This window comes from Bubalus kerabau, chromosome 2 (assembly GCF_029407905.1).
Source record: "Bubalus kerabau isolate K-KA32 ecotype Philippines breed swamp buffalo chromosome 2, PCC_UOA_SB_1v2, whole genome shotgun sequence".
Classification (NCBI taxonomy): Eukaryota; Metazoa; Chordata; class Mammalia; order Artiodactyla; family Bovidae; genus Bubalus; species Bubalus kerabau.
In genome coordinates, this window is record NC_073625.1 from 153,070,563 (window position 1) to 153,081,882 (window position 11,320).

An 11,320-nucleotide genomic window follows, 5' to 3' on the forward strand; every position below is an offset into this window, starting at 1 on the left:
AAAGAAATCTTAAAAGATTAGGGCAGAAATAAATGCAAAAGAAACAAAAGAGACCATAGCAAAAATCAACAAAGCCAAAAGCTGGTCCTTTGAAAGGATAAATAAAATTGACAAACCATTAGCCAGACTCATCAAGAAACAAAGGGAGAAAAATCAAATCAATAAAATTAGAAATGAAAATGGAGAGATCACAACAGACAACACAGAAATACAAAGGATCATAAGAGACTATCAGCAATTATATGCCAATAAAATGGACAACTTGGAAGAAATGGATGAATTCTTAGAAAAGTACAACTTTCCAAAACTGAACCAGGAAGAAATAGAAAATCTTAACAGACCCATCACAAGCACAGAAATTGAAACTGCAATCAGAAATCTTACAGCAAACAAAAGCCCAGGTCCAGATGGCTTCACAGCTGAATTCTACCAAAAATATAAAGAGCTAACACCTATCCTACTCAAACTCTTCCAGAAAATTTCAGAGGAAGGTAATCTTCCAAACTCATTCTATGAGGCCACCATCACCCTAATACCAAAACCTGAAAAAGGTGCCACAAAAAAAGAAAACTACAGGCCAATATTACTGATGAACATAGATGCAAAAATCCTTAACAAAATTCTAGCTATTAGAATCCAACAACACATTAAAAAGATCATACACCATGACCAAGTGGGCTTTATCCCAGGGATGCAAGGATTCTTCAACATCTGCAAATCAATCAATGTAATACACCACATTAACAAATTGAAAAATAAATGATTATCTCAATAGATGCAGAGAAAGCCTTTGACAAAATTCAACATCCATTTATGATAAAAATTCTCCAGAAAGCAGGAATAGAAGCAACATACCTCAACATAATAAAAGCTATATATGACAAACCCACAGCAAACATTATTCTCAATGATGAAAAATTGAAAGCATTTCCCCTAAAGTCAGGAACAAGACAAGGGTGCCCACTTTCACCACTACTATTCAACATAGTTTTGGAAGTTTTGGCCACAGCAATCAGAGCAGAAAAAGAAATAAAAGGAATCCAAATTAGAAAAGAAGAAGTAAAATTCTCACTGTTTGCAGATGACATGATCCTCTACATAGAAAACCCTAAAGACTCCACAAGAAAATTACTAGAACTAATCAATGAATATAGTAAAGTTGCAGGATATAAAATCAACACACAGAAATCCCTTGCATTCCTATACACTAATAATGAGAAAATAGAGAAATTAAGGAAACAATTCCATTCACCATTGCAACGAAAAGAATAAAATACTTAGGAATATATCTACCTAAAGAAACTAAAGACTTATATATAGAAAACTATAAAACACTAGTGAAAGAAATCAAAGAGGACACTAATAGATGGAGAAATATACCATGTTCATGGATCAGAAGAATCAATATAGTGAAAATGAGTATACTAGTCAAAGCAATCTATAGATTCAATGCAATCCCTATCAAGTTACCAACGGTATTTTTCACAGAGATAGAACAGATAATTTCACAATTTGTATGGAAAAAAACCTCGAATAGCCAAAGCAATCTTGAGAAAGAACGGAACTGGAGGAATCAACCTACCTGACTTCAGGCTCTACTACAAAGCCACAGTCATCCAGACAGTATAGTACTGGCACAAAGAGAGAAATACAGATCAATGGAACAAAATAGAAAGCCCAGAGATAAACCCACGCACCTATGGACACCTTATCTTTGACAAAGGAGGCAAGAATATACAATGGAGAAAAAAAAATCTCTTTAACAAGTGGTGCTGGGAAAACTGGTCAACCACTTGTAAAAGAATGAAACTAGAACACTTTCTAACACCATACACAAAAATAAACTCAAAATGGATTAAAGATCTCAACGTAAGACCAGAAACTATAAAATTCCTAGAGGAGAACACAGGTAAAACACTCTCTGACATAAATCACAGCAGGATCCTCTATGACCCACCTCCCAGAATATTGGAAATAAAAGCAAAAATAAACAAATGGGACCTAATTAAAATTAAAAGCTTCTGCACAATAAAGGAAACTATAAGCAAGGTATAAAGACAGCCTTCAGAATGGGAGAAAATAGTAGTAATGAAGCAACTGACAAAGAACTAATCTCAAAAATATACAAGCAACTCCTGCACTCAATTCCAGAAAAATAAACGACCCAATCAAAAAATGGGCCAAAGAACTAAACAGACATTTCTCCAAAGAAGACATACAGATGGCTAACAAACAAATGAAAAGATGCTCAGATCAGATCAGGTCAGTTGCTCAGTCGTGTCCGACTCTTTGCAACCCCATGAATCGCAGCACGCCAGGCCTCCCTGACCATCACCAACTCCCGGAGTTCACTCAGACTCACGTCCATTGAGTCAGTGATGCCATCCAGCCATCTCATCCTCTGTTGTCCCCTTTTCCTCTTGCCCCCAATCCCTCCCAGCATCAGAGTCTTTTCCAATGAGTCAACTCTTTGCATGAGGTGGCCAATGTACTGGAGTTTCAGCTTTAGTATCAGTCCTTCCAAAGAACTCCCAGGGCTGATCTCCTTCTGAATGGACTGGTTGGATCTCCTTTCAGTCCAAGGGACTCTCAAGAGTCTTCTCCAACACCACAGTTCAAAAGCATCCATTCTTCAGCACTCAGCCTTCTTCACAGTCCAACTCTCACATCCATACATGACCACAGGAAAAACCATAGCCTTGACTAGACGGACCTTTGTTGGCAAAGTAATGTCTCTGCTTTTGAATATGCTATCTAGGTTGGTCATAACTTTCCTTCCAAGGAGTAAGCGTCTTTTAATTTCATGGCTGCAGTCACCATCTGTAGTGATTTTGGAGCCCAGAAAAATGAAGTCTGACACTGTTTCCACTGTTTCCCCATCTATTTCCCATGAAGTGGTGGGACCGGATGCCATGATCTTCGTTTTCTGAGTGTTGAGCTTTAAGCCAACTTTGTCACTCTGCTCTTTCACTTTCATCAAGAGGCTTTTTATTTCCTCTTCACTTTCTGCCATAAGGGTGCTCAACATCATTCATTATCAGATAAATGCAAATCAAAATCACAATGAGGTACCGTTTCACACCAGTCAGAATGGCTGTTATCCAAAAGTCTACAAGCAATAAATGCTGGAGAGGGTGTGGAGAAAAGGGAACCCTCTTACACTGTTGGTGGGAATGCAAACTAGTACAGCCACTATGGAGAACAGTGTAGAGATTCCTTAAAAACCTGGAAATAGTACTGCCATATGACCCAGCAATCCCACTGCTGGGCATACACACCGAGGAAACCAGAATTGAAAGAGACAAATGTACCCCAATGTTCATCGCAGCACTGTTTATAATAGCCAGGACATGGAAGCAACCTAGATGTCCATCAGCAGATGAATGGATAAGAAAGCTGTGGTACACATATATACAATGGAGTATTGAGCTGCTGCTAAGTCACTTCAGTCGTGTCCGACTCTGAGTGACTCCATAGACAACAGCCCACCAGGCTCCCCCATCCCTGGGATTCTCCAGGCAAGAACACTAGAGTGGGTTGCCATTTCCTTCTCCAATGCATGAAAGTGGAAAGTGAAAACTGAAAGTGAAGTCAGTCAGTCGTGTCCGACTCTTAGCGACCCCATGGACTACAGCCTACCAGGCTCCTCCATCCATGGGATTTTCCGGGCAAGAGTACTGGAGTGGGGTGCCATTGCCTTCTCCGATTACTCAGCCATTAAAAAGAATATATTTGAATCAGTTCTAATGAGGTGAATGAAACTGGAGCCTATTATACAGAGTGAACTAAGCCAGAAAGAAAAACACCAATACAGTATACTAACGCATATATATGAAATTTAGAAAGATGGTAATGATAACCCTGTATGCGAGACAGCAAAAGAGACACAGATGTAAAGAACAGTCTTTTGGACTCTGTGGGAGAAAGGAGAGTGTGGGATTATTTGGGAGAATGGCATTGAAACATGTAAAATATCATATGTGAAACAAATCACCAGTCTAGGTTCGATGCATAATACAGGGTGCTCGGGGCTGGTGCCCTGGGATGACCCAGAGGGATGGTATGGGGAGGGAGGTGGGAGGAGGGTTCAGGATGGGGAACACATGTACACCCGTGGTGGATTCATGTTGATGTATGGCAAAATCAATACAATATTGTAAAGTAATTAGCCTCCCATTAAAATAAATAAATTTATATTAAAAAAAAATCAAAAGAGGAAAAATGGCTATGGCTGTTGAGTGGACAATCTAGTATTTCTATCTCACTAAGCTAGGTTTTACTTTGATTTTTCTAGTTTTAAAAATGATGGAAGATCAGGACATAAAATAAGCTGCAATTTTAAAATTTTATTATATTATTCTTATTATTGGTGAGGCCGCATGGCATGCAGGATTTTAGTTCCCCAACCAGGGATTGAACCTGCACACCTTTTAGTCGAAGCAAGGAGTCTTAAACATTGGACGACCAGAGAAGTCCCTGCAATTTATTTTTACACAACTTTTATTACCTATTATAGGGGAAGACAAAGTTTTCCTCAACCTTCTTAGGGTCCCTGGCTGGTCTGGAAATTAAACTGATAAAGACAGATTAACAGGAGAAAAACATAAACATTTATTTAATATAATTTTTACATGACACAGGAGTCTTCATAGGAAAATGATGACCCAAAGAAATGGTTCATCTGGCATATTTTTATGCTAAATTGATGAAGAGTAGACAGTCTTGGAGAAATATAATAGGTCAAAGAGTCTGAGGTAAGTGTAGTAAACTGGGGCAAACCATTCATTTGGATTCTTCTCTAGCCCTTTGTCTACAGAGAGAAGAATGCTCTTTTCCCAGGCAAGGGAGAGAGCCCCTCACAGGAGGGTCAGATGACCTGTTTCAGGGAAGAAGTTGGGAGAGGAGGTTCAAAGTGACCTTCCTGCTTTTGCTCTTTTCCCTAACTTCTCAGCTTACAATATTCATTATGGCAAGGTGCCATCCTGCACATCCTGAACCTCATCTAACACTCCACTAAGCAATAGTTATGACTTGCATTTCTGCATGAACACCACCCAACCCAACTGCCCAGGAGGTGAGTGATCTGACCACATGATAACTTTTTGTGAGGCCAGAATGGTGAGCCTGTGGTGAGAGCCCATCACACCCTGCTTTATATCACTCAATAGAGTTTCCATTATGCATAGTCACAACTTTCTAGCTCATTAAAGACACCGAAGGACACATTCCTCCCTCTTTTCTAATAAAAACTAAGTAGCTAAGCAAGCATAACTCTTGGATGCAGAACACCTCACAGAAATTTGACAAATATGACATGTTTTCTCCCCTATTATATTATCATAATTTATCTTTTAGGACAAGGTCACACAGACCTCGTTCTCCTCAAGTGTGTTAATTCTACCTACTCAGCAAAACAAAACAAAAAGCTAACATCAAGCAAGGTCATAATAGTTTGAATAAAGAAGAGGATAAAATTCTAGAAAAGTTTTAGAGGTAGAGTTAATAATTTGCTGTGTGATTAAATAGAATAAATTGAGGCAAGAGTGGAGAATGCTGCCCAGTCTTCTGGACTACTGTATAGTCCAGAATTCCATGGAATTCTATACAGTCCATGGAATTCTCCATGCCAGAATACTGGAGTGGGTAGCTTTTCCCTTCTCCATGGGATGTTCCCAAGCCAGGGATCAAACCCAGGTCTCCCACACTGCAGGCAGATTCTCTACCAGCTGAGCCACAAGGGAAGCCTGAATACATGGTGAGGCCATCACTAAAATGGAAAATCAAGGAGAAGCAGATTTGGCTTTTATGTAAAAGAGACTATAAAGGTGAGATTTGAATTTCATACTTTACTGTTTTGCACATTTTCCTTCCATTCAATGGTATTTCCACATTTTGGATAATTTTACTTAGCAAATTACATTAAATTTCAGGTCATTTTCTCTTTAAGGAAAAAAACCAGATACCTCTATCATTTCATCAGAGCTTTTGATCAGCCTGAGATGATCAGTGTTCTCATAATGAGTTCTTTTAAAATTCCAATCCAAAGAAAATAAACATGGAATTTTAATCACCCTATTCAGCCTCATTGAGGGGAAATGCAGTTTCCTGTTAGGTCTTTTGACATAATGAAAATAGCTTCAAGGTTCCCTTCTGCCCCTCCCCTACCACATGCCTGATCATGCATGTGTGCCCGCTTGCTCATGTTCCAGGCAAGAATACTTGAACAGGTTGCCATTTCCTTCTCCAGTGGATCTTCCCAACCCAGGGGTTGAACATGCATCTCTTGCATCTCCTGCATTGGCAGGTGGGTTCTTTACCAGCTGAGCCACCAGGGAACCCCCTGCCTGATCATGAGTGGTACCCTATAAATTACTGCTAAAAAATAAATATATCTTCTTTAATATATCATTTGGCTCTAATGTGCAATTCTGATGTCTACTAGAAGATCTTTTAGTTCATAATCATCTACTGTTACCTGGAATATATAGATGTTAAGTATGTAAGGTTTATTTTGGTCCACTTACATAGCTAATGTTGTCCAATGAGTCGTGATGTTACCTATTACAACAACACTAACAACAGAGGAGAAGACCCTACACATGGACATCACCAGATGGTCAATACTGAAATCAGATTAATTATATTCTTTTTTTTTTTCAGGAAGACGGAAATGTTTATTATTCATTAATCTTTTGATTGCAACCACTATAATTTTTTTGGTTTAACTTGGTAGCAAACTTGATTAATAACACTTCCAGGAGTTCACAATTTCAAGGCTAAGGTTCTGATTAAGGTAATATGGTTATCAATTTAATATAAATGAAGCTTTTTAAAAAGGGTGAAAGCAGTCTGCCTCTTACAGGAAAATATAAATGATCCAGACTTTAGTCCTAGTAAAGTAAGTACACTTTAGTGTTACAATAGTTAAAGGCAAAGATCTTAACTAAAGATCAGAAAGGAGCACTGCTACGTTCTTCTACAACATTTATGTTTTGGCCATAGCATGCTAGCGTGAGTAAGGCAGTGTGCTCAGCACTGGCGTGCAGAGTGCGGTAAGCTGCGCGGCAGGAAGGCAGTGGTGACGGCGGACACGGCGCCGGGCGGCTCCCCAGGCTCCCGTCAGTCATCTTCGCCTCCACAGAGCAGCAGGAGGGCTTTCTTATAGTCCCCAGACGTGTCCACCTTAATCATGGAATAAAGAGAGGTGCCAAAATTGTTCCTAAACTCCTTCCTAATGTTACACAGATCAATCTCACTTCTGGAAACCACAACTCTGATTATCTGTTCCAGCTCCCTTCATAGCATAGTAGAGGGTTTCTGCAAGGTAGGCAGGTATACTGAGAATGGATTTCACAACAGCAAGCAGAAGCTGTTCCAAATTGCTGGAAGTCTCTCGGTCAATGGTTTCTTCAATTTGAAACACGGATATAGTCATGTATTTGTCAAACACTTTTCTCAAGTGAGATACACTTCGTGTTCCAAAGATGGTAATAAACTTTTCTTCATCTGTTCCCCATTTCAGTTCTCCAGCCTGGAACAAAGCCTGAGCGTCTTGTTCAACCTGTGCTTCATCAATTCTAGTGTCAGGGTCTCTATTAGCCTGAAGGAGAACCACCAACATCCTCTGGTAGTACCCTGAAGTATCCCCCACCACATCATCTTCCAGGCTCGAGCCATACTCTTCTTCATAAACTTGTTTTATGGCTCTCAGTTCTTCAGGTGTCCTTGACGCAATCATTTCTGTCAGGACTTTTTCATCTGTCCCAGCTCCCTTAAGAGCATGCTTCAGTTCATAGGCATCATAAAGCCGAGAGGGTTTCATCAGAGCCACGATTAATTTTTCAAATTTTCCAGTCAGTTCTGATTTCAGGTCATCCAGAAGGTCCCTGCCAAACAGAGTTTTAAAAGTCACAGCAATCTTCTGGTGCTGAGCATTACTGCGGGATGTCAACAGAGTCAGGATGCTCTCCTCATCCGTGCCCAGGCCTTTCATGGCCTTCCGGAGAATTTCTGCATCCTCCCGCTCATCGAATCCAGGGAAGTCAGTCACGGTGCCTCTGAGAACCTGTGCCATGGCGCCTGCCCAGGTCAGGAGAAGGTGAGCGACACAGGACCAGACCAGAATTGCGGAAAGACCGACGGGGCCTGCAGAGCCGGTGAGCATGAGCAGAGGACGCCACGGCAGCTGCTTGCTCTGATTATATTCTTTGCAGCCAAAGATGGAGAAGCTCTATACAGTCAGCAAAACAAGACCATGAACTGGATATGACTCAGATCATGAACTCCTTATTGCCAAATGAGTGAAGTTGCTGAGTCGTGTCTGACTCTTTGTGACCCCATGGACTGTAGCCCACCAGGCTCCTCTGTCCATGGAATTCTTCAGGCAAGAATACTGGAGTGGGTTGCCATTTCCTTCTCCAGGGGATCTTCCTGACCCAGGGATCAAACCCAGGTCTCCTGCATTGCAGGCAGAAGCTTTAACCTCTGAGCCACCAGGGAAGTCCGCAATTCAGACTAAAATTGAAGAAAGTAGGGAAAACTACTAGATCATTCAGGTATGACCTAAATCAAATCCCTTATGATTATACAGTGGAAGTGATAAATAATTCAAGGGATTAGATTTGATAGAAAGAGTGCCTGAGGAACTATGGACGGAGGTTCATGACATTATACAGAAGGCAGGGGTCAAGACCATCTCCAAGAAAAAGAAATGCAAGAAAGCAAAATGGTTGTCTGAGGAGGCTTTACAAATAGCTGAGAAAAGAAGAGAAGCTAAAGGCAAAGGAGAAAAGGAAAGATATATCCATTTCAATGCAGAGTTCCAAAGAATAGCAAGGAGAGATACGAAAACCTTCCTCAGTGATCAATGCAAAGAAATAGAGGAAAACAATAGAGTGGGAAAGACTAGCAATCTCTTCAAGAAAATTAGAGATACCAAGGAAATATTTCATGCAAAGATGAATCCAATAAAGGACAGAAATGGTATGGACCTAATAGAAGCAGAAGCTATAAAAAGAGATGGCAAGAATACACAGAAGCACCCAATAAAAAGATCTTAATGACCCAGATACCCACAATGGTGTGATCACTCACCTACAGCCAAACATCCTGGAATGTGAAGTCAAGTGGGCCTTAGGAAGCATCACTATGAACAAAGCTAGTGGAGGTGATGGAATTCCAGTGGAGCTATTTCAAATCCTAAAAGATGATGCTGTGAAAGTACTATACTCAATATGCCAGCAAATTTGGAAAACTCAGCACTGGCCACGGGACTGGAAAAGGTCCGTTTTCATTCCAGTAACAAAGAAAGCCAATGCTAAAGAATGCTCAAACTACTGCACAATTGCATTCATCTCACATGCTAGTAAAGTAATACTCAAAATTCTCCAAGCCAGGCTTCAGCAATACATGAACCGTGAACTTCCAGAGATGTTCAGGCTGGTTTTAGAAAAGGCAGAGGAACCAGAGATCAAATTGCCAACATCCGCTGGATCATCAAAAAAGGAAGAGAGTTCCAGAAAAACATCTATTTATGCTTTATTGACTATGCCAAAGCCTTTGACTGTGTGGATCACAATAAACTGTGGAAAATTCTGAAAGAGATGGGAATACCAGACCACCTGACCTGCCTCTTGAGAAACCTGTATGCAGGTCAGGAAGCAACAGTTAGAACTGGACATGGAATAACAGACTGGTTCCAAACTGGGAAAGGAGTACGTCAAGGTTGTATATTGTCACCTTTAACTTCTATGCAGAGTACATCATGCAAAATGCCAGGCTGGATGAAGCAGAAGCTGGAATCAAGATGGCCGGGAGAAATATCAATAACTTCAGATATGCAGATGACACCACTTTTATGGCAGAAGTGGAGAAGAACTAAAGAGCTTCTTGATGAAAGTGAAAGAGGAGAGTTTAAAAGCTGGCTTAAAACTCAACATTCAGAAAACTAAGATAATGGCATTCAGTCCCATCACTTCATGGCGAATAGATGGGGAAACAATGGAAACAGTGACAGACACTATTTTCTTGGGCTCCAAAATCACTGCAGATGGTGATTGCAGCCATGAAATTAAAAGACGCTTACTCCTTGGAAGGAAAGTTATGACCAACCTAGATAGTATATTGAAAAGCAGAGACATTACTTTGTCAACAAAGGTCCGTCTAGTCAAGGCTATAGTTTTTCCAGTGGTCAGGTATGGATGCGAGAGTTGGACTGTGAAGAAAGCTGAGCACTGAAGAATGGATGCTTTTGAACTGTGGTGTTGGAGAAGACTCTTGAGAGTCCCTTGGCCTGCAGGGAGATCCAACCAATCCATTCTGAAGGAGATCAGCCCTGGGATTTCTTTGGAAGGAATGATGCTAAAGCTGAAACTCCAGTACTTTGGCCACCTCATGCAAAGAGTTGACTCATTGGAAAAGACTCTGATGCTGGGGGGGATTGGGGGCAGGGGGAGAAGGGGACGACAGAGGATGAGATGGCTGGATGGCATCACTGACTCGATGCACATGAGTTTGAGTGAACTCTGGGAATTGGTGATGGACAGGGAGGCCTGCCATGCTGTGATTCATGGAGTCGCAAAGAGTTAGACACGACTGAGCAACTGAACTGAACTGAACCTAGACAATATATTAAAAAGCAGAGACATTACTTTGCCAACAATGGTCCGAGTAGTTAAAGCTATGGTTTTTCCAGTACTCATGTATGGATGTGAGAGTTGGACCGTAAAGAAAGCTGAGCACCAAAGAATTGATGCTTTTGAACTGTGGTGCTGGAGAAGACTCTTGAGAGTCCCTTGGACTGCAAGGAGATCCAACCAGTCAATTCTAAAGGAAATACTTCCTGAATATTCATTGGAAGCAGTTCCATGGGGTTGCAAAGATTTGGACACGACTGACTGATTGAACTGAACTGACTGAACCACAGAGGACCATGTCACAACCCCATTTCAAATCTCTGTTGGCTTCCCCATAGAATAAGACCCACACTTTAAGTTCCTTGATAATATGACTCCTGGCTATCCTTTCAACTAATTTCATTTATATTCTTCTTCCAAACAGAACTTGTTATCAAAGCAAATTTGAGTCCATGGGCCAATCTACTGACACTGGGTTGTGGTGAAGGAAACTGCAGCACTTATTGTAGGGTGCTGTACAAGCAGTCCAGGACAGTTCAGTTCAGTTCAGTTCAGTCGCTCAGTCATGTCCGACTCTTTGTGACCCCATGAATCACAGCACGCCAGGCCTCCCTGTCCATCACCAACACCCAGAGTTCACTCAGACTCACGTCCATCGAGCCAGTGATGCCATCCAGCCATCTCAT

At 41.0% G+C, this 11,320-nt stretch overlaps 1 pseudogene; it reads right to left on the bottom strand.

Moving 5' to 3' along the window:
- Window positions 1-6,670: 6,670 nt before the first annotated feature.
- On the bottom strand, window positions 6,671-8,118 carry LOC129643946 (annexin A5-like; annotated as a pseudogene).
- Between the last annotated feature and the right edge of the window lie 3,202 nt (window positions 8,119-11,320).